The sequence below is a fragment of the Rhinatrema bivittatum genome, chromosome 1 (assembly GCF_901001135.1).
Source record: "Rhinatrema bivittatum chromosome 1, aRhiBiv1.1, whole genome shotgun sequence".
Taxonomy (NCBI): domain Eukaryota; kingdom Metazoa; phylum Chordata; class Amphibia; order Gymnophiona; family Rhinatrematidae; genus Rhinatrema; species Rhinatrema bivittatum.
In genome coordinates this window covers 63,571,377-63,598,659 of record NC_042615.1, presented here as the reverse complement: position 1 = coordinate 63,598,659, position 27,283 = coordinate 63,571,377, and the positions used below count along the sequence as shown (strand labels likewise).

Here is a 27,283-nt window from a genome sequence, read left to right as displayed (position 1 = left end):
TTCCAGAGTTTAACTATTCGCTAAGTGAAAAAAGTTTTCTTAGATTTGTTTTAAATGAACTACTTGCGAGAGGTCACGTGATGCTGCGCGAGGGTTAGGACGTGTGCCTGAGCTCTCCGGGGACCCCCCTCCGATTAAATCCACAGAAAACACGCTTTACCGTCTCGCATCAATCTAGTTTCGCTAACGCCGACTGGCTTACCTCCTTGGGCATTACCCGGGCTCTTGGGGAGCCGAATCTTTCGTGCTATGGCGGCAAAATTGAGTAAAAAAGAAAAAGAAAAATTGAAGGGACCAGACACCAAGATGGCCGACGCGGTAGACCCGCACCAGGTACCGGACCTTACAGACCCCGCCGGCGCTGATATAGCAGCTACAGTCATTGCTGCCTTAGAGGGTCGTTTCACACAGCTTTCTTCTCAAATCGCTGGGGTCAGTACACAGTTTGCTGAGATACATACGCAGATGCAAGCCGCAGAGCACAGAATATCTGAGGCTGAAGACAAACTAGCAGCACAGGATCGGGAGGTGTAGGGCCTCACAGCAGCGCACAAGGCTTTACAGAGTAAGCTGGAGGATCTAGAACAGAGCTTTCCAAACTTTTCATGTTGGTGACACACTTTTTAGACAAACATAATTTCGTGACACAGTAATTCAGTCTACCAGCAAACCAGAAGTTAAAGGTTAAACGAACAAAATGTATTTCAACAATTTATGTATGTTTCCTTAAATATATACATAAATAAAATGTTTCACAACACAACCTATCTCATAATAAATATTTGCAGGCTTCCACGTCCTCCATGCTGATCTTGTACATTGTGAGATCGGCATAGAGAAAGTGCTACTCTTGCACATTCCCAAAGATTACATGTGCCAATCACTAAAAAGTAATTTATTTTTTTACCTTTGCTGTCTGATCTTAGTTTTCTAATCGGTTGGTCACAGGCTTTTTTTTTCCAGCTTTCCTTTCTTGTTTTTTTGCCAATTCTTTTTACAGGGTCTTTTTTTCTATTTCTTTTCTCTCCATCTGTCTTCCCTCAAACACATAATCAGGTTCTCATTCTCACACGCTATCTCACGCATTCTCACACACACAGGCTCTCACTCACATGCAATCTCACACATCCACAGCTCTCACTCTCATATGCCTCTCTCTCATACATACATACATACTGTCTCTCTCGTGCACATGCTGTCTCACTCTCACACACACAGGCTCTCTCACTCCTACACACACAGGCTCTCTCACTCCTACATGCTCTCTTGCTCAAGCACAGGCTCTCACTGGCACATGCTGTCCCTCTGCACGGGTTGCCGAAGGATGGGCTCTTCAGAGGCCCTGATCTTCCCTGGCCATGACATGGGATCTGCAGCGGCCCTGCTATCGGGTTTTCTCCTCTTCTCGAGCTGCCGCGACGTGGGATCCGCAGCGGCCCTGCTATCGGGTTTCCTCCTCTTCTCGGGCCGTCACGACGTGGGATCCGCAACGGCCCATTAATGCTGCTCTTCTTCTGTACACAGCAGATGCTCCTCCTCCTTCCTGCCCACGCGGCTCCGGCAACGTTTTTCTTCCAGGGCTGCACAGGCAGGAAGGAGGAGGAGTGAACGTGACCCTTTTCTTCGGGCCATGGTGATGTAAGCTCCACCACTGCCCGCCGATCTTCCTGCTATAGTTCCCTGCTTCCGACGGCCCTGTGGACCGGGCGACACAGCTCCACACTACAGGCGACACACTAATGTGTCCCGACACACACTTTGGAAAGCTCTGATCTAGAAAATAGGTCATGCCGCAATAACTTAAGGCTAATAGGAATACCTGAAAATCTCCCAGACTCAGAGCTGGGCACTAGGCTGGAGTCTTGGTTAACTCAGGCACTTAAGCTGAGGGACCAGCATGGTGCATTCTACATAGAAAGGGCTCACAGGCTGCGTCCTTCACCCATAGGGGGATCCTCAAATCACAGACCCAGAGTGGTCATTCTCAAAGTTCTCAATTTTGCACACAAAGTGCATATTCTAAGGGCCTATCGTCAGGCGGCAGATTTACAATGTGAAGGGACAAAAGTGCTGATATTTCAGGATTACTCTGCCTCTGTGGCTGCTCAAAGGAAGGCTTTCGCGCCAGCTTGCTCACAGTTAGCAAACTTAAAAATACGTGCTACCCTGCTCTTCCCAGCTAAACTGCATCTTAAGCATAACGGAAAGACCCATGTATTCACGGAGGCCTCAGCAGCAAATGCCTTTATTCAAGGCCTACCATCTGGCTCGAAGGACTAAAATGGCTGCTTCATACTGAATTCATAATGGAAGCCTGGGTTTCTATGTGGAGAATTTCAAATGATATCTCTTTATTGCTCTAAGTGCGGATTACAATTGGGTGAGACTTCTTGATTGCTCCGTTTCATGAGAGAGGGGGGTCCTCACAGTTCAAGCGATCCAGAACTCTTAGGTATGCTGAGGGCTACAGGAGGTTTACTGTGGCTTTTTACACCTACAAAGGGAATAAGCAGAGGGTTTTGCACCGAGAGGGATTGGGGATTATAAACTGTTTTTCTTTTTGACTTTTACATATTGCAGTTTTTATAATTCTTGGCATGTTTAATGTTACCATGATTAACATTCTGATGGGGGGTGGTCTATGCTGGGGGGCCACTGCTCATCTCAGTTTTCATATCATACTAACAGTTAATGTCAGCCCATATTTTGTGAACGGATGAATAATATACGATACTGTACTTGGAATGTCTGTGGTATTGGCTCAGTGACAAAGCGTTATAAGATCCTACAGGCTCTCAGAAGACACAAAGTGCTTATAGCCATGCTGCAGGAGACCAGACTTACTGATTCAGAACATGAGAAACTGACCAAATAATGCGTGGGGAAATCCTTTTATGCATCTGCTGGGTCTCACAAGGCAGGGGTGGCTATACTATTACATAAACACTTACTTTCCCTTTGTATAGCTCTGTGGTCGATCCAGAGGGAAGATATTTGTTCTTGGATATAGAGATAGATGGGACGCGCATGCTTTTGGGGAATGTCTATGCACCTAACACTTATTCCCAGGCCTTTTATGACAAGGTGCTCAATAATCTACAGAAATATTCTCATCTCCCGCTCATAGTTGGGGGGGGGGGGGGGGACTTCAATGCGGTCATGGATCCCTCCATGGACAGGCAGCTGTCGAGGCCCTCACCTCGAGCAGATTCTATGCGGGGTCTCCCCCTCTTATGTAAACTTTTAGACCTTACGGATGTTTGGAGGCTACTCCATCCCACAGACAGGAATTTTACTCATATTTCCCATGCCCATGGGTCACAATCACGTATAGACTACCTGATGGCTAGTGCTTTGTCCTTCTCTAAGGTTACGGGATCGGACATAGGTCCCCTGGCAATCTCAGACCATGCGCCTGTTTGGGCTGACTTTAAGGGCTTGCATAGCACGGGTGGGCAAAAACGTTGGAGATTTCCCACCAAACTATACTATGATGAGGGTTTAAATCCTTCATTAGGGAAAAGTGGAAGGAATACACTCACTTTAATCAACAACATCAGGGAAACCCTATTCTCTATTGGGATGCTGCTAAAGCGGTTCTCCGGGGAGAAGTTATAGCCTATACGGCCAGGAAAAATAAAGAGCTGGGGCTGAGATAATTCGATTGGAAAAGCGACTGCATAAGGCCAAGGCACATCTAAATTCCAATCCTAACTTGGAGAATCGCAACAAACTTTATGCCCTGCAAAGTGCACTACACTATTATATTCAGCAAAGGACGCAGAGAAGTCTCCTCTATTACAAACACAAGCTCTTTCATTTTGGAAACAAGGCAGGGAAATTATTAGCGGGACTGGTTAAATCCTGGGAAGGTAGATCCTATGTTAAAGGGCTAAAAGATTCTAAGGGCCAACTCCAACTTGACACGAAGGACATAGGAAAGATTTTTACAGCTGACCCCAGTGATGACATGGCTTTTCAAACTTATCTTGATAAACTCAACTTACCCCAGATATCAGCAGAGGATTTAGCTAAACTTAATGCTCCTATGGGGAAAATAGAATTGGAATTGGCAATTAAGGGCTCTACTCTAGGCAAATCCCCAGGACCCGATGGTATTACAAATGAGCTATACAGAATGCTGTCTGATTTGGTTAGTCCTCCTCGTCAGGGTGTTTACAACAGGCTGTCCTCGGAGGACTGTCCAGGCTGGGCGGCAAACAGAGCCACCATAGTGGTTCTTCCAAAACCGGGCCAGAACCCTGAACTCCCGGGCTCCTACAGGCCTATTTCCCTTATCAATTGCGACCTAAAGTTACTGGCCAAGGTTATGGCAGATAGGCTGGCAGCCTTCCTAGCTAAATTGCTCTCCCCAGCTCAGGTGGGATTTGTCAGGGGTCGGCAAGCTGTAACCAATGTACGGCGAGTTCTAACTTCCATAGCCTTTTCACAAACCTTGAGATTAGACTCGCTTCTTGTAAGCTTCAATGCCGAAAAGGCTTTTGATAGGGTCAATTGGAACATCCTTTTCAAAACTCTGGGTCACTACGGTTTTCAAGGTCCCTTTGTTACGGGCCAAAAGATCAAAACTCCATGCAAATTCACCACCAGGGAAGGATCATAAATCCCTGGATGATTTTGGCCGTAAGGTATATCACTCCTCCATGCTGGCCACGAAGATACAACACCATCAGTTTTATGTAATGCAGTATCTCTTTGAGGGGTAGATTTTCTAAATTTGCGCGATCGCGTACTTTTGTTCGCGCACCAGGCGCGAACAAAAGTACACTGGATTTTATAAGATACGTGCGTAGCCGCGCGTATCTTATAAAATCCGGGGTTTGCGCGCGCAAGGGGGTGCACATTTGTGCAACCTGCGTGCGCCGAGACCAGCGCGCGCTGCATGTTCCCTCCAAGGCCGCTCCGATTTCGGAGCGGCCTCGGAGGGAACTTTCCTTCGCCCTCCATGCCATGAAATATCGTCTCCCCCCCCCCAATCACCAGGGCCTCTGATTTATCAAGGTTTAATTTAAAGCCAGCGTGTAAGCCATACTCTGAAATAATCTGTAATGTGACTGGGAGTGACTGTGTGGGATTCGTTAGGTACAGCAAAAGATCATCCGCAAATGCTGCTGCTTTGAACTCCACACATCCCATCTGTATCCCAGTTACTCCCTGGGTTTCCTCCAGAATTCATAGCAACGGATTCAAGGAAAGTACAAATAATAGAGGGGATAAAGGGTATCCCTGTCTAGTACCCCTTTCCAAAGTGAAAACCGATGAGAATTCCCCATACACCCAAATATCAGCCTGTGGATTGGCATGGAGAGTTTCCATTGAAATGGGCGGTTGACCGTATTAAATATTTGGGGGTTTGGGTACCTAACTGTTTGGACAATTTGTATGCTTTCAAATTGCCGCAGCTACAGCAGAACACGGAGCGATCAGTATCAGCATGGATGCATCTTCCTCTCTCCCTTGTGGGACGCATACATCTACTGAAAATGACTGTGCTTCCCCGATGGCTGTATGTTCTTAGTGTTCTCCCACTTTTCCTTACTCAAGCTACCCTGGCCACATTCCACAGAATGGTGACTAAATTCCTTTGGCGCAGGAAGAAGCCACGGATAGCTCTACAAATACTGAGACCGACGTCCCTGGGAGGATTTGGACTCCCAGACTTAAAATTATACAACCATGCAATCAACTTGAGGCACATCGGAATGTATATATCTCCACATCAAGCCTATTGAGCGGGGTTCACCCCTATGGACACCTGTCTTAGGTGTGGCTCAGTGGGAGTGCACCTGGATCATGCTCTGTGGAGCTGCCGAGAATTACAAATCTTTTGGAAAAGGGTCTTCCATTCTATTAATCATACTTTGGGATTAAAGATGCAGCCTTCTCCATTGGTGGCTCTCTTCGGGATTTTTCCTGGTAATTTCCCAGGGAAGAAAAGTCAAAGTCTGTGGATTACAAAAGTCTGCTTGTTGGCTTGTAAAGCTATTCTTACGGTATGGAGGAAACCAGAGGGACCATCTTTGTCCAGCTAGCGATCGTCGATCATACACTTGCTGATGATGGAATTGGCTTCTAGCCATTTGTTGATCAGGATCAGAAGGGCTATTACTGCAATTTTGATGCCGATCATCTTAACCTTACCACAGGATTCGAAAAGTCTCTTTCTCAATCGTATAGATATTTGAGCTATGGATTTCATGGTGGATTTCTATGATTATAACTTCAGAGGTTATGGACTAGACGGATTGTTCCATTTTTGGTTTTAGGGTCCCCTTCGGTGCATGGGGGTGGGTGGGAGGGGGGAAGGGGGAATTCTGGGGGAAAAATGTTGGTTCATAAGGTCTAAGAATGTATGATATATAAAAGGACACATTATGTATCATATGTCACTTTTTGGGTGTTGTTCGTTTCTATTTCAAAATAAAAACAGATTTACCATAAATGAACTACTTGCTAACTTCATGAAGTGGGCCCCCCCCCCAGGTCCTTCTATTATCTGAGAGAGTAAATAACTGTGCGAAAATTGTTTAGTGTTAGTAGAGGTTTTAGTCTCCTCAGGATCATTAGTTTCGCATATCCTTCTTCTATTTTCAATGAGATGTGTTGTTTCATGTTTAGCTCAGGGTCAATTATTACTCCTAGATTCCGTACTTTTGTTGCTAGCACAGTAGCTTGAGTATGTTTGAGTGTGGGTGTTGGTTGTATGTGATGAATGTTTTTACGTTCTAGGTGTAAGAATTCCGTTTTGTCGATGTTTATTACTAGTTCCATCTGATTTAGGAGCTGTTTGATTATTTCAAGATACATATTGGCAAGTTTCATTGTTTCTTCAATGGTATTTACAATGGGTAGCAGTAACTGTATATCATCTGCGTATATGTAATGTATTATTCCATGTCCTGCTAGTAGGTGACATATCGGGAGGAGATAAATGTTAAAAAGTGTTGCCGATAGTGCTGATCCCTGTGGTACACTGGTTAGCAGTGTGACTTTGTCTGAGAGTGTATTTTTTATTTGAACTTGAAAACATCTATTGTTTAAGTAATCCTAAAACCATTTTATTGTTTTATTAATGAGCCCTATTTCTTTAAGTCTGTTGAGTAGTATTTTGTGGTTTACTGTGTCAAATGCTGCGGAGAGATCTAATAGAACCAGAATGTAGTGTGTTCCTGTATCAAACCCTCTTAATATATTATCTGATAAGGCCAGTAGCAGAGTTTCGGTACTGTAGTGATTGCGAAACCCATGTTGTGTGGGGTATATGTTGTTACTTTCAATGTGGTTTGATAATTGTTTTTGTACTGTTTTTTCGATTAGTTTGGCTAATAGGGGTAAGTTTGAGACTGGTCTATAGTTATTGAGATTTAGGGGGTCGAGGTTTTTTTTCTTAATTATTGGTTTGATTATAGCTCCTTTCAGAATTTCCGGCATTATTCCTTCATTTAGTGAGAGGTTGATGATCTTAGTTAGAGTTGGGGAAATTGTATTAGCTAGTTTTTTTAGTTCTGTAATGGGAATGTTGTCAATTATGTGGGTGGCAGGGTTCATTTGATTTATCATTTTCTCGACTTCCTCATGTGATACCTCTTCAAATTCTGTCCAGTTATTAACATCTCTAGTGGGCATTTTAATCTCTTGTTTTGTAGAGGTAGGGATTTTTTTCCTCAGGTTCTAAAGTTTTTCTTTAAATAATTGAGCTACCTCATTGCATTGGTTCTCTTGTAGGGTTAAGTGGTTATTTGTATTGTCAGTTAGTTAGGTTTTTTACTATGTTAAATAGGGTTCTGGCGTTATTTGAAAATTTTTCTATTTTAGAGCTATAGTATTTTCTTTTGGTGTGTAAAATTGTTTTTTTGAAGTATGCTAGATGTTTTCTGTACTTTGTTAAATTCTCAGAGGTTTTGTTATTTTTCCACTCTTTTTCTTTCTTTCTAAGGCTTTGTTTTATTTCTTTGATTTGTTCGGTATGCAACGGATTATTTAACTTTGGTTCTTTTAAGCGGGCCAATTGCAGAGGGTTTAATTCATTAGCCAAAGTATTGGTTTTGTTTAACCAGTCGGTTGTTGCGTTGTGGCTATTATCGTAGTTGATGTATGTTAGTTCTTCCATTAGTCTGTCTTTAAGTGTATCAGTGTTGAAAGGGGAACAGTATGAGAATTTAGCTGGTTCTGAGTTTTGTTTTTCTACTGGTCTTGTGTGCTTGATCTGAGAGTTAATGAGGAAGTGGTTGGACCATGGGATTTGTGTGTATTCGGTTTTTATGTTTTCTAGGAAGCTACTGTGAATGAATGTAAGATCTAACGAGTGGCCAGCTTTGTGTGTTGGTTTGTCTGTGATCAGTTTGAAGCCTAATGGCGTGGTTTCTCCAGAAACAGCAGGCATTACAAAGCAAATGGTGTATGCCCATGTTTATGGGGGAACCAATATGAGAGATAATTGGCCTTAGGAAGCAAAAAACGGGACTGGAAATCACCTCATAATGTTTCTAGTATTCAGTTACCACCCAGATGTGGGAAAGCACAGTGGATATTGGCCCACTCCATTGTTGCAACATAGTGCATCCATAGACCCTACACGGTATTACACACTATAGCTATAGGCAATTCCTCTTGCTTGTCACAATCTTTCCTCAACTATGCCACGAAAACTCAAATGGTAATTTCCTATTGGCCCAGTATCATGGCCTATTATGACCCTGCCTCCTGGGCTCAGGATGGCTCTTGGGGTTACAGAACTCCAATATACATGTTAAATCGTATTATAAGATTACAAGCTGTTGTTGAAATAATCTATATAAATAAAAATGTAAATGTTCGTTTATTCAAAATCTTAAATCTCCGAAAGTTCTTCACCAATTGCTTTGAAATTTTGACACAACGTTGCATTCGATTTTGCGCGTTTTTATATACCTATATTATATAGATGTCACACCTATGACAGGTAAAAACATGATTTTTTTCAAAAACAGCGCCATCTGTTGGACGTAAAAGCAACACACGCTACCTACAATATAAATGGGCTCTGACCGACGGACCGCAAATGCACAGTAGAGAGCTGCTCTACCGCGCATGTGCGGACCATAGAGCTCTGCGCTACGTGCTGGGTGTCACAGAGGGGAGGAGGAAAGGGCAGACGAATCGCCGCTCCAAGAAACAGCTCAGCCCGTTCCTCCGCTGCTGGGGAAGGGGGGAGGGAGTAGGGACTGCCAGACAGTTACACACAGGAGGAAGAAAGGGTAGAAGAGTCGCCGAGCCAGTCCGTCCACCGCCGGAGAAAGGGGGGAGGGAGTTGGGATGGCCGGAGCAGAGCAAATGCAGAAATGTGCACTTTCTCTTTTCTTTCTTTTCCATTTAACCAGACTGAGCCACAGCAACAGGTGGTTGGGTACAGCCGCTGGGGAAGGCGGGAGGGAGTAGGGACTGCCGAACAGTTACACACAGGAGAAGGAAAGGGTAGAAGAGTCGCCGAGCCAGTCCGTCCACCGCCAGGGAATGGGGGGAGGGAGTTGGGACGGCCGGAGCAGAGCTAATGCGCATTGTGAAATTAAACCAGACTGAGCCACGGCAACGCGCTCCAAGAAACGGCTCAGCCCGTTCCTCCGCTGCTGGGGAAGGGGGGAGGGAGTAGGGACTGCCGGACACTTACACACAAGGAGGAGGAAAGGGTAAAAGAGTCGCCGAGTCAATCCGTCCACCGCCGGGGAAGGGGGGAGGGAGCTGGGACAGACAGAGCAGAGCTAATGCGCATTGTGAAATTAAACCAGACTGAACTACAGCAACGCGCTCCGAGAAATGGCTCAGCCTGTTCCTCCGCCACTGGGGAAGGGGGGAGGGAGTAGGGACTGCCAGACAGTTACACACAGGAGGAGGAAAGGGTAAAAGAGTCACCGAGTCAGCCCGTCCACCGCCGGGGAAGGGAGGGAGGGAGTTGGGACGGCCGGAGCAGAGCTAATGCGCATTGTAAAATTAAAGCAGACTGAGCCACAGCAACGCGTGGCTGGGTACAGCTAGTTACTAATGAAACTGTAAAAGTACTGAGAATACTAGCTGCACAGCAAAAGGGTTTCCGGAATGCCATTTACCAGAACCGTCTAGCATTAGATTACATACTAGCTTCAGAAGGAGGACTATGTGGAAAGTTAAGAACATAAGAACATAAAACACGCCATACTGGGTCAGACCAAGGATCCATTAAGCCCAGCATCCTGTTTCAAAGAGTGACCAATCCAGGCCATAAGAACCCGGCAAGTACCCAAAAACTAATTCTATTCCATCTTACCGTTGCTAGTAATAGCAGTGGCTATTTTCTAAGTCAACTTAATTAATAGCAGGTAATGGACTTCTCCTCCAAGAACTTATCCAATCCTTTTTTAAACACAGCTATACTAACTGCACTAACCACATCCTCTGGCAACAAATTCCAGAGTTTAATTGTGCGTTGAGTAAAAAAGAACTTTCTCTGATTAGTTTTAAATGTGCCACATGCTAACTTCATGGAGTGCCCCCTAGTCTTTCTATTATCCGAAAGAGTAAATAACCAATTCACATCTACCCATTCTAGACCTCTCATGATTTTAAACATCTCTGTTATATCCCCCCTCAGCCATCTCTTCTCCAAGCTGAAATGTCGTAACCTCTTTAGTCTTTCCTCATAGGGGAGTTGTTCCATTCCCTTTATCATTTTGGTAGCCCTTCTCTGTACCTTCTCCATCGCAATTATATCTTTTTTGAGATGCGGCGACCAGAATTGTACACAATATTCAAGGTGCGGTCTCACCATGGAGCGATACAGAGGCATTATGGACATTTTCCGTTTTATTCACCATTCCCTTTCTAATAATTCCCAACATTCTGTTTGCTTTTTTGACTGCCGCAGCTCACTGAACCGACGATTTCAATGTGTTATTCACTATGACGCCTAGATCTCTTTCTTTGGTTGTAGCACCTAATATGGAACCTAACATTTTGTAACGATAGCATGGGTTATTTTTCCCTATATGCATCACCTTGCACTTATCCACATTAAATTTCATCTGCCATTTTGATGCTCAATTTTCCAGTCTCACAAGGTCTTCCTGCAATTTATCACAATCTGCTTGTGATTTAACTACTCTGAACAATTTTGTGTCATCTGCAAATTTGATTATCTCACCCGTATTTCTTTCCAGATCATTTATAAATATATTGAAAAGTAAGGGTCCTAATACAGATCCCTGAGGCACTCCACTGCCCACTCCCTTCCACTGAGAAAATTGTCCATTTAATCCTACTCTCTGTTTCCTGTCTTTTAGCCAGTTTGCAATCCACGAAAGGATATCGTCACCTATCCCATGACATTTTACTTTTTCTAGAAGCCTCTCATGAGGAACTTTGTCAAACGCCTTCTGAATATCCAAGTATACTACATCTACCGGTTCACCTTTATCCACATGTTTATTAACTCCTTCAAAAAAGTGAAGCAGATTTGTGAAGCAAGACTTGCCTTGGGTAAAGCCATGCTGACTTTGTTCCATTAAACCATGTCTTTCTATATGTTCTGTAATTTTGATGTTTAGAACACTTTCCACTATTTTTCCTGGCTCTGAGGTCAGGATAACCGGCCTGTAGTTTCCCGGATCGCCCCTGGAGCCCTTTTTAAATATGGAGGTTATATTTGCTATCCTCCAGTCTTCTGGTGCAATGGATGATTTTAATGATAGGTTACCAATTTTTACTAATAGGTCTGAAATTTCATTTTTTAGTTCCTTCAGAACTCTGGGGTGTATACCATCCAGTCCAGGTGATTTATTACTCTTCAGTTTGTCAATCAGGTCTACCACATCTTCTAGGTTCACCGTGATTTGATTCAGTCCATCTGAATCATTACCCATGAAAACCTTCTCCAGTACGGGTACCTCCCCAACATCCTCTTCAGTAAACACCGAAGCAAAGAAATCATTTAATCTTTCCGCGATGGCCTTATCTTCTCTAAGTGCCCCTTTAACCCCTCGATCATCTAACGGTCCAACTGACTCCCTCACAGGCTTTCTGCTTCGGATATATTTTAAAAAGTTTTTACTGTGAGTTTTTCCCTCTATGGCAAACTTCTTTTCAAATTCTCTCTTAACCTGTCTTATCAATATCTTACATTTAACTTGCCAACGTTTATGCATTATCCTATTTTCTTCTGTTGGATCCTTCTTCCAATTTTTGAATGAAGATCTTTTGGCTAAAATAGCTTCTTTCACCTCCCCTTTTAACCATGCCAGTAATCATTTTGCCTTCTTTCCACCTTTCTTAATGTGTGGAATACCTCTGGACTGTGCTTCAAGAATGGTATTTTTAACATGACCACGCCTCTTGCACATTTTTACTTTTGTAGCTGCTCCTTTCTGTTTTTTTCTAACAATTTTTCTCATTTTATCAAAGTTTCCCTTTTGAAAGTTTAGCACGAGAGCCATGGATTTGCATACTGTTCCTCTTCCAGTCATTAATTCAAATTTGATCATATTATGATCACTATTGCCAAGCGGCCCCACCACCGTTACCTCTCTCACCAAATCCTGTGCTCCACTGAGAATTAGATCTAAAATTGCTCCCTCTCTCGTCTGTTCCTGAACCAATTGCTCCATAAAGCTATCATTTATTCTATCCAGGAACGTTATCTCTCTAGCGTGTCCCAATGATACATTTACCCAGTCAATATTGGTTTAACCTCAGTAATTGTTGTCTTCAAAAAGACGACAAAGGCCTGATGTCAGTGATCTATTTGGATCCCTTGGATCATGGTTCTCTAGCTTAGGTTTAGGATTCAAAATTCTAATTGGCTCCATGTGTACGATTGCCTTACTGGGACTTGTTGTTTGCCTCTGCTTGCCATGCCTTTGTATCTGCCTACGAAGATGCCGCGATCAAGTATCTGAAATATTGGTAACTCAGACCAGCATCCGGATCATGCTAAACCAAGCTGAAACCTTGAACCTGATGCTTCTGGATTCCAATGGTGTCAACGCACCATTCCCCACCACCTATAATAGCTATCTGTGAAAAATGAGTACATTGGTACTAGAACGGGTAAGTCTCTAGCCACTAATAGCCTTGGTCAGGCGGAACAACCTAAGACAGGCGATGTGCGATGCAGATAGGTGTGAAGTATTCCTAGGAGAAACCCTTCAAAAGGGGGGATGTATGAATAGCCAGCACAAATGACGTCAGAGTTCAGAAAATGAAACTAACAGCAGACTCATTTCCTGGAAACTACAGCAAATGCAGCTCTCCATAGTAACGAAGCACATACACATGCATACATTTAGTAATTGGTCATAAGGTAAGGGGCGGGCAAACATAGACACCTGTTGATTGGCTGTAGGTAATCCCTTTTAAAGCTGTGCACTAGCAGTATTAGCTCTGAGCAGGTTTTGGGCAAGCACCATTTGCTTTGTAATGCCTGCTGCTTCTGGAGAAACCACGCCTTTCTCCATAATAAACTTCTCACTGTTTTGACTCTTAAAGCTGGTCTTTATTGGTCTTACTAGTCTGAGGTTTTACACATTTTAGTCCATGGTACACCTACATTAAGAAAAAAGTGTAGCACACCAGTCTTCGAGGAGCAGGCAGTGAGGACACGAAAATGACAGAACAGCCAAAGAAAAAGCTGGTGAGCAGTGAAAGCCCCTCCAGTCTCTCGTCCAAATTTTAAAACAAAGGGAGAGGGGGCAGAGAAACACCTGAGTTGGTCACAATGGACCAACTCTCTCTATACATACGTGCAGGAAAAGGGAGAAGTTGGTGTGGTGTGGACAGTCAGCTCAGTTGTTACTTACTGTAGCTACTGCTGGTGTTTACCAGAGTTCCTCCACTGCTACTGCTCCCAACACTCAAAAGTGAGCAACATCTGGTGCTCAGTGCACATTCTCCCTATCTTACTCTGTCTAAGAATAAGAAAGAGAGTGGAAGGACTGAAAGAAGAAGTCTCAGGACAAGGAAGATGAAGTGCTGCTTTGTGCTATGTGTGTGCTGCACAAAGTGGGACCCAGCAATCCATGCCCTGTATGCTGCCCATTACCACACTTCAGCAGGTTCAGTGCAAGGGTATTAGGTGCTCTAGGCAAACCATCAAATTTACATACATGATAGAAGTCTTCAAAATCATGAAAGAACTTAAATGGATAAATGTGAAATCGGTTATTTACTCTTTCAGGTAATACAAGGAGTAGAAGGCACTCCATGAAGTCTGCAAGTAGGATATTTAAAACAAATCAGAGAAAATTGTTTTTCACTCAATACACAATTAATCTCTGGCAGTGAATTCCAGAGCATGTGGTTAAGGCACTTAGTGTAGCTGGTTAAAAAAAGGTTTGGATAAGTTCCTGGAGGAGATATCCATAAATCCCTTTGATTAATAGCAAATTGTCACTCTTTGTTGCTAACAAGGGATCTATTTAATGTTGGGGTACTTGCCAAGTACTTGTGACTTGGACTGGCCACTGTTGGAAACAGCATACTGGGCTTGATTGACCCTTATGGATTATCTTACATTCTTATCCTTAACGCATACCTAGCACAACATCTACCTCTCTCGTTCTGCTCAGCATCCATCTCTCACTCTCCTCTCATCCTCTGCCAAGTCCTGCATCCCCTTTCCTGATCTTGATTAGTTATGGACTGAGGAAACTTGGGGAAATGCAGGAAGATACAAGCAGGAATGCCTCACTGACAAAGTTCAGTGATCTTTGAGAGCTCCGTCACCTAGTGGCATGTAGGTCATCCCAGAAAGCATGGCTAATTCATCTGCTATCTACGGACAACACCGTTTACAGTAAGCAAACTTGCTCTTTTCTAATTTATTCTACATTCCTTTTCGTATCATTCCTAACATTCAATTTGCTTTCTTGACCACTGTTGCACACTGAGCTGAGGACGTCAATGTATTGTCCACAGAGATTACAAGATCCTCTTCCTTGGTGGTGACTCCTAATAGAGAACCCAGCATTGTGTACCTGTAATTGGGATTATTTTTCCCTAGGTACGTCATTTTGCACATTTCCATATTAAATTTAATTTGCCAATCATATACCTAATCTTCTAGTCTCATAAGGTCCTTCTATAATTCCTCATAATCCACAAACACAACAACCAGTGGTATAATGATAACATCAGAACTGCCAAACTTATACACAGGAAAAAAGAAAGAGAATGGAGAAAAACCAAAAATACAACCACACTAAATATTTATCGGAATCACTTGGCACAATATAAAAATATCATCAACAATACAAAGAAGGAATTCTTCTCCAACAAAATCTCCAAATTTCATCATAACCTCAGAATGTTATTCTCAATAGTTCAGAAACTTACTAAAACCACCCAAGATTCTACATGTACCAAACATGGAAGTGATGACTTTGCTGACTTCAACAACAAAATATCTCATCTAATCCAAACCAACATAACCAACAACAACCAAAACATCAAACTGAACACTAAGATAACCTCATCATGGTCAAATTTTGATACTGCCTCCACTCTCGAAATTCAATCTATTATAAATAAAATGAACCCCGCCAGCCATCCAATAGACAAAATCCCTATAACAACTCTCAAAACAATTGAACCCACCATATCTAAAACTATCACCAAAATCGTCAATTTATCCCTGACTGAAGGTAATTACCCCAAATCTGCAGTTATCAAACCTATTCTAAAAAAGAACAACTTAGATCCTGAAATCCTCGCTATCGCCCCATCTCAAACCTATCGTTCATAGCCAAAACCATTGAAAAAGTCATACACACCCAACTTGACGACTATCTTGAAACAAACAACATCCTACCTCCAACTCAATATGAATTAAAAAAAAAACCTAAACACAGAATCTCTCCTTCTCTCACTAAATGACATAATACTAAGAGGCTTCGACAAAGGTGAAAAATACCTACTCATCCTCCTTGACCTCTCAGCTGCTTTCGACACAGTAAACCACAATATACTGTTAGAACGACTGACTCAAATTGGCTTAACTGACACCACCCTACAATGGTTCTCTTCCTATTTATCTGACAGAACCTACCAAGTTTTAATCAATAACAACCCATCCAAAAAAATCAACCTCACCACTGGAGTTCCCCAGGGATCAGCGTTATCTGCCACCCTATTTAACATATACCTTCTCCCCATCTGCCAATTACAAAAAGATAAAGGAATCACCCACTTCCTCTATGCCGACGACATTCAACTTCTAATTCCCATCCAAAATTTGATCGAAGACACCTACAAGAAAATCTCGACTCTACTTATCTCAATTAAACATCTCCTAAATTCTATGAAGCTCATAATCAACATCGACAAAACTGAAATAATACTCATGGACAAAAAACCCAATCCAACTCCGCCACCCCTGCCTTTACTTGACAAATAAATGAACTCTATACTCCCCACCACCCACACCAGGAACCTTGGAATTATCATCGATAAAGAACTTTCATTTAAGAACCACGTATCAAATAAAACTAAAGAAGGATATTATCTCAGACTTCTAACCCTAAGACACTTAAAACCGTTTCTTAACCCTTATGATTTCAGAACGGTCTTACAACTACTCATTTTCTCCATCTTCGACTACTGCAACTCCTTACTAATTGGAATATCTTATTCAAACCTCAAACCACTCCAGATTCTGCAGAACTCAGCAGCCAGAGTTCTGACAGGAACAAAAAGAAATGAACACATAACACCCATATTGATCTCACTTCATTGGTTCCCAATTAAAGCATGCATCGAACACAAATCAATGACCATCATTCATAAAATTCTAAACAATGATCATCAAGGACTAAATGGCTTAAACATAACCCCCCAGAATCCTCAAAGAAACCTACATTCAAACAACTCAGGATGCTTAAACATCCCCCCCATCAGAGATGCGCATCTAACAACAACAAGAGAAAGAGCCTCAAAACGTTCAAAAAGACCTAAAAACATTGCTGTTTCGCAAATTCTATACTGACCTTCATACTTCTGAACATCCTAACTCCCAATCGAATTTTCATCCAAAAACCTCAAACTAACTTCTCTCCAACCAGAACAAACAATCCCTCCTCCTTCCACACAATGATACTTTCTGGACTTGAAATATTTAACCTCTGTTTAATATGCACATTGTTATACTTTTTCCACAATTAAGAGTTACAATTTACATTTTATAAACCGTTATGATGGCTTTACCGAATGACGGTATAAAAAACTCAACAAATAAATAAATAAATACTGTTTTAACAACTTTGAATAATTTTGTGCCATATGCAAATCTGATCACCTCACTTGTTCCCTTTTCCAGCTCATTTAGTTTAGTTTAATTTATTAAAATTTCTTAATCACTTTTATGCAAAAGCTCAAAACGATTAAAAAAAAAACAAAACACAATATAACAATAAAACAATACATGACATATCACATATATATGGTCCAGTAACCAACAATCAGAATAAATCAGGTTCAAAAATGCATAGTTCAGGTAAATGCTAGCTTAACCAGAAAAGTTTTTAGTGCAGCTTTTAAGTTTTTTTGCACGCCATAAATCTTAAAGGTACAGGAATAGAATTCCACATTACAGGTGCTGCCACAGAAAAGGCACATTCTCTCATAGTTGACAACCTCGCTTGTCCTCTCAGTTGGCAAAGATCTCAGTAAAAATCCCTGAGGAACTCCACTAATGACCTTTTTTCCATTTAGGACCATTTAGTCTACCCTCTGTTATCCTGTCTTTTAACCAATTGCCAATCTCTGCCTTCTATTTATTTATTTATTTATAACTTTTTTATACCAAAGTTCAATTAACAGAGTTAATTATCAATCCGGTTTATATTGCAACCAAAAAATTGACAGTAACAAAAATTGTCTTACATAGAACAAGGGAGGAGATAACTTGGGAGCAACTTAAACAAATTGGTAAATCAGGGAGAGGGAGGAATGGCCTGATTTTGTAAATTCCTGAGGAATCTCACATGGGGGACTTATTCAAATGCCTTCTGAAAAGCCAAATACACTGTATCAATTGGCTCCCTTACTTCTATATCGCTGGTTCCAAAACTTTGCATGCACTGATTCCATAGCATGCAAATTTTCTCTCATTCATATTCATTGTGGATAACCTGAAAACCTGACTGACTGTGGGTCCTCCAGGAACAGGTTTGGGAACACTGTACATGTTTGCTTATACCTTCAAAAAATGATAATAAATTTGTAAGGCAAGAGACTTGCTTGCTAAAACCAGGATGACTCTCCCCCATTAAGCCATATCTATCTATCTATGCGACCAGTAATTTTGTTTTTAAGAATATCTTCTACCAATTCAACCAGCACCAACGTTGGGCTCACCTCAGAGCCTTTTTTAAAAACTGGTAGTAAACTGGCCATTCTCCAGTCTTTAGGTGTGGTGGCTGTTTTAATTGTTAAATTACAAATTACTAGTAAAAGGGTTGTAATTTCATGTTTGAGCTCTTTTAGGACCCTGGTGACATGGGAGCCAACTTTTCAAAATGATCAGGAGTACTAAACTCAATACAAATTATCCCTCCATGGAAATAGAGGAGTTTACTTAATATTGGATATACTCAAGCACCCACTGCACCCATAGAGCTAGCATCTATGACTGGTAATTTATTACTTTTTAGTTTGTCAGTTTGGTCTATCACATCTTCCATTATTTATTTTATTTATTTAAAATCTTTTCTATACCGTCGTTAAGCGGGTGCCATCAAAACGGTTCACAATAAGGCACAAAAACTATGTTGAGTAAAGTGTCTAGAATTCTAACTCTTAAACAGGTGCCATCCAAAATACTGTAACATTATATCATAATAAATACTATTTGGTGAGTGTTATAAGTCAAGTCTAGTTTTTCTAACTCTGCTAAAAGTTTGGTGTTATTTATCTTTAGTTCTTTGTTGTTTAAGATAAAGGAAGAAATTAGAATATAGGAGAGAGGAGAGAAGACACACTTTAAGAAGGAAGGAGTGTGTTTGTGTGGGCGTTTGCTTGACCGCACCTAACAGTTCCCTGGGTTCTACTCTTGATTCTCTTTGTGGTATGCTTGCTTAAACAGCCATGTTTTTAATTTTTTTCTGAATGTTTTGATGTCTCTTTCCAATCTGATTTCTACCGGCATGGTGTTCCATATTATCGGTCCTGCTAGGGATAGGGCCCTGTCCCTTACTTGTGTTAATCTGGCTGTTTTGACTGACGGAATAGTTAGCAGTGCTTTGTTTGCTGACCTTAGATTTCTGTGGGGGGTATGTAAGCGGAGGGCTGAGATTTGCTTTTGTTACACAGGATCATTGACATCAAAGAATGTTTCCAGTGTGCGTATGCTCCCAAAATCCTCCTAAGTAAAGACCAAAGCAAAGAATTAATTCAGTTATGCTATTTCCTTGTCCTCCTTGAACACTCCTTTTACTCCTTGGTCATCTTGCAGCCCACTAACTCCCTCATAGGCTTTTTGCTTTGAATGCACTTGAAAACGCTATTAGCTTTTTACTCTCTGGTATGCTTCTCAAAATCTCTCTTGGCTTTTCTTATTACTGTTTTACATCTAACTGGCCTGTGCTTCTACTCTTGCTTATGTTCCCCACTTGTGTCTGCTTTCCATTTTTTGAAAGATGCTCTTTTGGACTTAAGTGCCTCTGTCATCTCACCATTAAAACCATGCTGGCAGTCATCTGGTCTTCCTTCAACCTTTTTAATTGCATGAAATACAGATTATCTGGGATTCCAAGAAAGTATTTTTAAACAGTGTCCATGACACATGCAGATTTTTAACCTTGGCAATTGTTCCTTTTAGTTTTTTTCTAACTGATTTCCTCATTCTATCAGTCTCTCTTTTTAAAGTTATATGCTACTGTAGTAGTTTTACTTAATATCTCAATACTCAACCTCACCGACAATTTTTTACTATATTCTAATATAGACCATCATAATAGGCATCATCAGTAGAGTGTAATTAAACACATCAATAATCTTCAGCCTTATATTTAATCATAGGTCTCTGGAAATTTTCCACTACTTTTTTCTTTTGTTATGCACTTAAAAGTTTTTATCAAATAAGCGTTAAATTGTTCAGTCACATAATAACACCATGACTTATCTTATATGAATAACACCAACTTAGCCACCAATGGTCAATTCTCTCCAGGGTAATTTTCTTCACAGCTTGTTCTTCTCAGCGTGAAACGCCCATCGCTTCTCAGCCCGACAAGGGACCATATTTCGAACAACCGTTCTTCATCAGGGTGCTCTATTCAAAATATCGGTCTATGAACAAAATATCACACTCTATCTTATTAAAGAAATCAACATGAAAATCATTGAAATACAGACCATCAATCAAGACACTCACTAGCAATTTTCACATTTAAAATGGAGAATAACTGAAAAGTACAAAAAAATCCACGAGGTGGGGAATCTGGTATACCAGTTAAATTATAGGGAACAGTTCTGGATCTTCCACCTTAATACTGCATCACCCAATGGCCTTAATAGTGAGATCGACTGGTACTCGTTACTGTGATGTTATAGGTAATTAATGACATGTTTTGAGTGACAGACTGTACCTTTAAAAATGAGTGGTTACTTTGAAGATGAAGTCTGACATCCGACTTTGTGCCACTATGCCAGTGAGTGTCTTGAATGATGGTCTGTATTTCAATGAATTTCATGTTGATTTCTTTAAAAAGATAGGAGTATGATATTTTGTTCATAGACTGATATTTTGAATAGAGTAATTAACCTGGAGAGAATCGACCATTGGTGGCTAAGTTGGCGTTATTCATATAAGATAAGTCATGGCATTATAATTATGTGACTGCATAACAAAAGAAAAAAGTAGTGGGACATTTCCAGAGACCTATGATTAAATAAAAGGCTGAACATTATTGATGTGTTTAATTACACTCAACAGATTATGCCTATTATGATAGTCTAATATTGTCGGTGAGGTGCAGTATTGAGGTATGAAATTTATTTTCCACCCCTATTAGATTAATCTGGGACAGTGCTGTCGGTCTAATTGAGTTTTACTTAATGTCATCCCTCCAGTAATGTGAAATCTGACTGCATTATGATCACTACTGCCATGTAGCCCCACCACAGTAACCCCTTGCACCAGATCCTGTGTTCCACTGAGTACTAGATCTAGGACCAGCTGATCAATGTAGCAATTATTATGGCACCTAGAAATTGCACTTCTGGCATATCCTGATGAAGGACTAACCCAATAAATACTGGGGCATTTCTGTCAGGCGTCAGGTCCCAGATTTTAGTCACCTCGGCAACCTGGTCTCCACAATTTTTCCAGCCTTGACCAGAGTTAATAAGAAGAAAATGGGGGCAAATAAAGGAAGCATAACCTAGCAACTCCACAGTTTGCAGGTAGTCGAAAGGAAACTAACATAAATAAAAACAGCTAGATGCCAGCAGATTGATGGTAGCCAGGCCCCATTCAGTAAAGCCAAGAAACTTATGCAGCCAAATGTCTGAGCAACAGCCTCACTAATTTTGGTAGCTATTTAGATTAATGTAAAGCTTGATGATAAGATATGGGAAGGGAGACCTGTTTGTTAAGATTTAAATATGGGAACTTGTATGTTCCTCAAAGAGGAAGACAAAAAAACACTAACGGATAAGGAGCAATATCGTACAAGTGGTCAAGCTTCTACAGCTGGTAGCAAGTCTATATGTTTAGCATTACCAGAATACATGGGCTGGACAGGCCAATTGGTCTTTATCTACCATCATCTATAAATTTGATAAGGCAATATGTCTAACTTGCAGTGTTTTGGTTACTGTTTTGAAAGATTACAATATAGAAACAGAAACTAAATATTCTGAGTTTACTGATAAAGCTTGCGCTTAAAAAGTTGCAAAGATGAAAGAAACTGAAATTTAAACAAAATATATCTGGAAATGAGAAATAAAAATGAAAACACTATAAAGATTAATTTTCAGCGATAGACAACAAAACTGTATTCAGATAGTAAATGTGTTTAAAAATGCACGATTAAAGCAGTAGGTGGCATATTCTCTTGGGGAATAGGGGGGTTACAATGCACTCCACCAACTGAAGGATTTTAACTTAAATGGCTCTAGTGGCCAGATAACTGCTAAAACTAAATAGTTTCAGTATCAATTAATGCATTCATTCCACTTTAATCTTAGTTTCATGGATTTTTTTAAGCATAGTATACTCACATAGCTGACACTTTTAAAATTATCTTAAAGGAAAAGTTAAACACATCAGCACATTGATTTTAAAAAGATTAACAATATGGTATCACCTTTAAAATAGAATACCTATATTTCTCAAATATTAACTTTCCTTATTTTATATCTAATCCTTCCTCTGTTATTTTCCTCTTGTTTGACTGGAAGCATTTTATTATTGCTTTAATATATTGGAATAAAAGACGAGCAATTTTAATTAGACTACCTATCACGTTGTTAATAAAATGTGTTTCTCTGAGTTATCAATTCATATATACTATACTAAAGTAAAGTACTAAAATTGTATAAATTTCTCATAATCTGAGCAGCAGTAGATCACTCAAATCTAACCACTGAATCTCAGCTTTAAGTAGGGTTAGTTTGCTAAACTTTACATTTTCCAAAATAAAACAGCTAAAGCCATAAGAGCATAACATAAGAACATAAGATATGTCATACTGGATCAGAGCAAGGGTCCTTCAAGCCCAGCATCCTGTTTCCAACAGCAGCCAATCCAAGTCACAAGTACCTAGCAAGAATCCTAACATTCAATAGATCTCAAGTTACTATTCCTTATTGATTAAACCCAGTTACACTAACTGCCGTAACCACATCCTCTGGCAATAAATTCCAAAGCTTAACTATACGCTGAGTGAAAAAGAATTTTCTTCAATTTGTTTTAAATGAGCTATTTGCTAACTTCATGGCGTGCTCCTAGTACTATTCAAGTCCTTTCATGATTTTGCAAATCTCTATCATATTTCTTCTCCAAACTACAAAGCCCTAACTTCTTTAGTCTTTCCTCATAGAGGAGCCATTCCATGCCTCTTATTTTGGTCACCCTTCTCTGCACGTTCTCCAGTGCAACACTATCTTTTTTGAGATGTGGTGACCAGAATTGCACACAGCATTCATGCTGTGGTCTCACATGGAGCGATACAGAAGTCTACAAAATCATGAAAGGACTTGAACAAGTTAATGTAAATCAGTTATTTACTCTCTCAGATAATAGAAGGACCAGGAGGCACTCCATAAAGTTAGCAAGTAGCTCATTTAAAATAAATCAAAGAAAACTCTTTTTCGCTCAACACATAGTTAAGCTCTGGAATTCACTGCCAGAGGATGTAGTTACAGCAGTTAATGTAATTGGGTTTAAAAAAAGGTTTGGATAAGTTCCTAGAGGAAAAATCGATAAACTGCTATTAATAAGCAATAGTAGCTTGTGATTTATTTAATGTTTGGATACTTGCCAGGTACTTGTGACTTGGATTGGCCACTGTTGGAAAAAGGATGCTAAACTTGATGGACCCTTGATCTGACCCATTATGGCATATCTTATGTTCTTATTATGACATCCAGCATTTTAATTGCCATTCCCTTCCTAATAATTCCTAACATTCTGTTTGCTTTTTTGACCGCCACAGCACATTGAACTGACAATTTCAATGTATTATCCACTATGACACCTAGATCTTTTTCCTGTGGGTAGTAACTCCGAAAATAGAACCTACCATTGTGTATCTACAGCAAGGGTTATTTTTCCCTATATGCATCACTTTCCATTTGACCACATTCAATTTCATCTGCCATTTGGATGCCCAAGCTTCCAGTCTCACAACGTTCTCCTGCAGTTCCTCCTGGAAATTATCACAATCAGCTTGAAATGTAACTACGCTGCACAATTTTGTGTCATCTGCAAATTTTCACCTCACTTGCCAAATCCCTTTCCAGATCATTCATAAATATATTAAAAAGCACGGGTCCAAGTCCATTGTGAAAACAGACCATTTAATCCTACTCTGTTTCCTTTTAATCAGTTTGCAATCCACAAAAGGACAATGCCTCCTATTCCCATGACTTTTTAGTTTTCTTAGAAGCTTCTCATGAGGGACTTTTGTCAAAAGCCTTCTGAAAATCCAAATACTCTACCGGATCATTTTTCTCAACTTATTTATTCACCCCTTTAAAAAAAATGTAGATGTGTGAGGCAAGACTTCCCTTGGGTAACTCCATGCTGGCTGTGTCCCATTAAACCATGTCTATCTAAAATTTTGAGATTTTTATTCATTAGCCAAACTTCGTAATGTCGATTTAATTTTACAACTAAAATATCAACATTCTGACGACCCAAACTGGCATAGCTTGATACAAACCAAATGGCAGCCAAATTTCCGATTTTAAAGATGTTTACTGACAAATGTAGTTTTTTCTTAGTGGCTACAACACGACGTTCTGTCGTATAAACGCTGGGTTTTACACTGAAATAACGTTATGCAAACACGCTTATTTCAAAAGCACTTATACATGCTTTAGCTAATTTGTTCTCTCTTAGAGGTTACTGGGCAAATGTGCGTTATTATTAAACCGAGTCCAACGACCATGTTTGTGAACACAAAACAGTAGAACAAAAAGCAGCGCATATATTTCAATGTTAACAGTATAAACAAAAATAAACAAAGCTAAACTGGGTGCGACGAATGCGGCCCCGTGACGTCACACAAGAGCTCCGCTGCTCGCGCGTGCAGCACGCGGGTGAGAAAGCCGCCGGAAACCTAGAGTCTGACGACCTCACGGCTTTCGCGGGTATAAATGCCTAAGACGGCCACTTCGCTCACTGTAGGCATTTTGAATATTGCGCAACGTCACCCCCTTCCACCGCAGCTGTGCGAGGCCCCTGGGCCGGTGGAAACCTCGACCTAAAGGGCAAGCGTCTGCGGGGAAACCGGCTCCACTTCTTCTGACGTTTCTTAATTTTAAGGGAAAAACGCCAAAATAATGAAGCGCGCCTTAAAGTATTTCAACTTTGGAGCGCTTCTCGTCCCGGGATCTATCTCGAGGGAAAAGCAACGGCCGTCTTTCGGCAGTTGACGGTTAACACTGCGGTGACTCGGCGCTCGCAGGCCTCGCGCGCGCTTCTCCGCTTCCCTCCCATGTTTTTACAAATGTTTGTAAACGTCTCACCCGCTGGGGACGAAGCAGTGAGCTAAACTGTGGGCGCAGCCGTGAGGAGGCACTAGGTTGCCTCCCTCCCCCGCGGTGCCCGCGTGCTTCTTTGCGTCCCACGAGCTGCGCAGGCCTTTTGTTCTCCTCCAACCGGCGTGCAATAAAACAGTCGACGACTAAACGCGACAAGAGGCTTTCGACTGCACGCGATTATTGACAGGCACCAATCAGGCGCTCTTCACGGGCCTGACGTAAGCTGATAGACAAACAGGGCAAGCCACCCAGAAACTCCCTCTGAGAGGAGGAGGCGGGAGGAATTTATGAGACAATCTGACTACACCTGCTAACTTCGACTGTCTCTAATGCTGGGGTGGAAAATTTACTGGACATGTGCCATTAACAACACAAACACAGAAATGCCACAGTTTCGAGTGAGGAGCTTTGCGAATTTTTGTCAATGAAATTAAGATAAACTGGTTGTGATATTAGTGAGGTTCCAAATGAATGGGAAAGGTCCAGCTTTCGGCAGCCCCATATGTGGAATGTCACCTCTAATATTAATGAAAAATTATGTTTTGGGTTTTTTTTTAATCTGTCAGTGAACTGTATGACATGACCTCTTGTGGCATAAGTTCCAAACTGGCACAAAACAGTTGTTGAGGAATAGTCTCTTGATAAAACAATACACAGTTTTTCAGTAGTGAACTAGGTGCAGAATTTCCACTTTATGGTCATTTCTTAGATAAGATTCCCTCATTTATAACTTGATCTTTGCATATACTCCTTTTACATCACCACTGTGTTATAGTTTCATTGTCATACTCATCAGATCTCCAGTGTTTGGTTGGAATATACAACATTTTCATTCCATATGTATACACTGTGATGGGGTCTACATCATTTTTAGTTCCCGAGATATCTTTCATAGCTTAGTCACTAGCAAAATCAGAAGTGTTTCAAGTTGGGGAGCAAGTGGTTTTTCATGGAAAATTAGTGGCAAAATATCGAGGAATGATTTTTTTGAAGATCTCTGCCCTAAGAGTTGGAATTCAATTAATGCCAAGTGCACAAGTTCTGTGGAGGAAAGTGGAGAGAATGAAAATGATCTACAAGCTTGTTCAGGTAATTTTCTATATCTCCACTATTAATGGTCATAGAATAATAATTCGTAGTTCAAATTAAAGGTTACATAGGGTGCAAATTGATTTAGGAAATATGTTAAGGTGCTATATAAAAGAAAAAACATTTTTCCTATATGTTGATGCACTTAAATATTATGGGCCAGATTTTAAAAAGCATTTACATGCTTAAAATTGGGTTTTACACCTGTAAATGCACTTTACTCGTGAACATGGGCTTTTGAAAATTGCTACAATATATGCCAATGACTTGTCTATAGGATATTCACATGTACGTGCATTTTACTTGCATATATGGCTTTTTAAAATTGCTACAATAGTTTGTTACATTTACATGCATAACTGCTTTTAAAATTACCTCCTGCATTATGTGCTTCAAGGATAGCAAATGAATACAATCCAACTCAACAGAAACATGTCTATAAGTAATTTCTAAAAATGTATTGCATTACTTATTGTTTGCTGCTGTCAGCATCTGAATTGTATGTCTTCTAATACCTGATTCATTCAGTTCCAGCTGTCATTATCAACATTAAAACAGTTACACATGTCAGTGCATGGAAAACCATGATGATGGCAGTCACAGAGTTGTGAAACACATGACCAGTTCACTTGTTCTAGATTAACCTATGGCGAACATAAGATATGCCATATTGGGTCACACCAAGGGTCCATAAAGCCCATAATCCTGTCTCCATCAGTGGCCAATCCAAGTCAAGTACCTGGCAAGTACCCAAACATTAAATAGATCCCATGCTACTAATGCCGGCAACAAGCAGTGGCTATTCCCTATTGATAAATAGTTTATGGACTTCTTCTCCAGGAACTTATTCAAACCTTTTTTAAACCCAGCTACATTAGCTGCGTTAACCACATCCTCTGGCAATGAATACCAGAGCTTAATTGTGCATTGAGTGAAAAAACAATTTACTCTGATTTGTTTTAAA

The 27,283-nt window shown here is 40.8% G+C and overlaps 1 protein-coding gene and 1 long non-coding RNA gene across 3 annotated transcripts in view; one reads left to right on the top strand and one right to left on the bottom strand.

Annotated features, from left to right (window-relative positions):
- RBM46 (RNA binding motif protein 46) overlaps positions 1-25,573 on the bottom strand; it is a 334,436-nt gene extending 308,863 nt beyond the window's left edge. Inside the window, exon 1 of one of the 2 annotated variants that reach the window (XM_029613106.1) lies at positions 25,216-25,573. The gene's annotated coding sequence lies outside the window, so the exon portion shown is untranslated. The remainder of the gene's footprint in view (positions 1-25,215) is intronic. The other variant, XM_029613031.1, reaches the window with a different exon arrangement.
- A 437-nt stretch (positions 25,574-26,010) lies between these two features.
- The window catches only part of LOC115079922, a 41,815-nt gene continuing 40,542 nt past the window's right edge, over positions 26,011-27,283 (top strand). The window contains exon 1 of the long non-coding RNA XR_003853445.1: positions 26,011-26,319. This is a non-coding gene — a long non-coding RNA (uncharacterized LOC115079922). The remainder of the gene's footprint in view (positions 26,320-27,283) is intronic.